Below are 2,899 nucleotides of genomic sequence, written 5' to 3' on the forward strand. Positions count from 1 at the left end.
GTGTCAAGAGTTGCATGGTCGGAAGAGGTCCGAGTATCTTGGGCAATGCCCTTTTGATGCACGCGTAGTGGCACGTTATCCACTGCACGAAGACAGTGGAAATAGCAGCTCTTCGTCGAACGTTGCAAATAACATCAAGGATCCGATGAAGCAGGGAGTGGGTACGCTGGACGACGCTGAGTGCGTGTTCCCACTGGTCTCGATGAGACGTGAAAATTCTTTAGAGAGAAGACGGCAATGTCATATGTTTTCTGCAAGACGCAGGGCGTCAACCCCGACTTAAGGTGTGTCTACCGCAGTCGATAGCGCGCAGCTATATGCCCTTGTCAACGGTACGACGGGTGAGAAAGACGGCGACGTCACCCTCGAGGCTATTTCCACGTTGAGTTATTTTCTTGGGCAGGACGAGATGTCCTTCGAAGCGTTTGGCGGCGCCTTGAAGGCAGGCAAATTAGCCGAGGTGGTCATTATAAGACCTAAAAAGGAGATTAACTCGTCGTTGCTTTTGGATGAAGCTGTCCTTGAGGACACTCAGAACGTGCCAAGCGCACGAAGTGGATCGTCGATCCTGAAGGATCCCTCGGATCCGTATTATCCTTTGGTAAAGGAATTCCAAGACGTCGTCTCCAAGGACCCGCCATCGGTCCCACCTCCGGACCGAGGTGTGCATCATGAGATTATTCCTGTTCCGGAAACCAAATACTGCGTAACACGCCAATATCCCCTGCCCAAGGTGCAGTGTGACGTCATTGACGCCTTTTTCCTTGTGAAGTACGACGCAGGAATGATGCGTGAGACCACGTCTCCCCATTCGACACCAACTTTTGTATCCGGAAGCCGAACGGAAAGTGACGTATCGTTCACGCTTATAATAAGCTTAACGCTGCCACCATCCCGGCGCAAACGCCAATTCTTTTAAAGGGTGTTCTCCAGAACAATACGGTTGGCACAGCGCATTCGACTTGTTCAATGGTTGCTCATGAGAGCGAGTGATGTTCCGCTGACAGCGGTGAGTACTCCGAGCGGGATGCTCTGGGAGTGGCTGGTGATGTCCCGAGGGCTGTCAAATGCAACAGCAAAATTTAATCGTCTTGTGACGCAGCTGGTTTTCAGGCCTCATCGAGCGTTTGCACAGACATAGTTTGACGGCATCTTCGTCCACAGTCGTGCGGGGCAAGGGAGGACAGATGTGGAATATCATATCGTCCATTCGAGCGCGATGCTTGAGTGCATGCGCACGAATAAGCTATATGCTGATGCCGATAAGTGCATTATTGATGCGGAAGAAATTCCTTTTTAGGGTGGCTCATTGGGAAGCGGGGCTTTTGAGCGGGTCCCGCTAAGGTTAAGGCCATTGTGAGCTTGGCCTCGCCAATTACTTGCACACGTTTAGCGCAAATCATGCGGAAATGGCACGGCCATTTTCAAATCTCCTTCGAAATTATAAACCGAATGGTGTTGGTGAAGCAAACATCGGGAGGCTTTTGACAGGGTTTAAGACAGCCATCTTCATGCACCAATACTGGCGGTGCCAGACCCCGATCGTCCTTTTAGTGTCGTCTATGACGCTTCGGACTTTGACATCGGGTGTGCACTGCGACAAGCTGACGCTGAGGAGCGAGATCGGGTGATCGCGTACGAATCCCGCTGGCTTAAGGCTGCAGAGAGGAACTACCCAGTCCATGACAAAAAAATTTGCAAAAAGTATGCACTTGTCAAGTTTAGCGTGCACCTGCTGGGCTCAAAGCCGTTTGTGATCTACACAGATCATGCGTCACTACGTACTGCGGCTCAGTCGACTCACATCTCGCAGAGAATGACCAGGTGGCTCTCAGGTTTTGCAGAATATAACATCGAGGTAAGTATAAGCCAGGAAGCAGAATAGATGGGATCATACGCGGGTGAATGTACATGTGTAGCGCTGCTACAGGCTCTTGGGCAAAAGGAGTTCGGAAACTCGGACAGGAAATCGTCGGCGCGTATGCGCGCACACTTACACCGATATTCGTTGAGTAAAGGGTTACTATATTATAGCACCGATTCAACGGATACGCCACGAATTGTGGTTCCTCATGATGAGGATTTATAATATCGTATTCTCTATGAGGCCCATGACATCCCACTTAGTGGTCATGTTGGTCGTGAGAAGACGTACAGCTCGGTAAGTTGCCACTATTGGTGACCCAAGCTGTACAAGTGGATGAGCGTATATGTGTGCACATGTAAGATATGTCGAAGGGTGAAACTCTCTCCGAATGCGGCGGCGCCGCTGACCAGTTTACCGTTACCCTCCGAGTGTTGGCAGTCCATGAGTATGGACTTTGTGTTTGGCCTGCCGAAGGACTCGGCGGGCAACACGGGTGTGTTGGTCTTTGTGGACCGTTTGAGCAAGATGGCTCATCTTGCGGTAGTGTCGGGCACCATCGACAGTGTGGGTACAGCAACGTTGTTATCGACCGTGTGGGTACAGCGACGCTGTTTGGCGACCGTGTCTTTCGACAGCATGGACTTCCAGAGCCAATTGTCTCTAATAGAGACCCGCGCTTCACAGGGAAGTTTTGGTCTACACTGTCCAGGGTGCTGGGCACCAAGTCGACTATGTCACAAGCGGGCCGTCCGCAGACCGATGCCCAGACTGAGCGCGTGAATCGCGTCGTTGAAGACGTTCTTCGCAGCATCTGCGCTTAAACGCCGAAGCGCTGGAGCGCTGTGTGGCCACTCGTAGAGTTTGCAGTGAACAATACAGTGTATTAATCTACCGGTTACACGCCGTTCAACGTGAACCGGCTTGTTAATCCTCGCGTCCCACTGACACTGCCATCCCATGGCTCAAGGCTTGGTGGGGGGGCAGCCGAACGGCTAGCTGATATCAGTCCCCTATCCGTGCGTAAAGAAGTCG

Source organism: Plasmopara halstedii (genome assembly GCF_900000015.1).
Source record: "Plasmopara halstedii genome assembly, contig: Scaffold_2956, whole genome shotgun sequence".
Lineage (NCBI taxonomy): Eukaryota > Oomycota > Peronosporomycetes > Peronosporales > Peronosporaceae > Plasmopara > Plasmopara halstedii.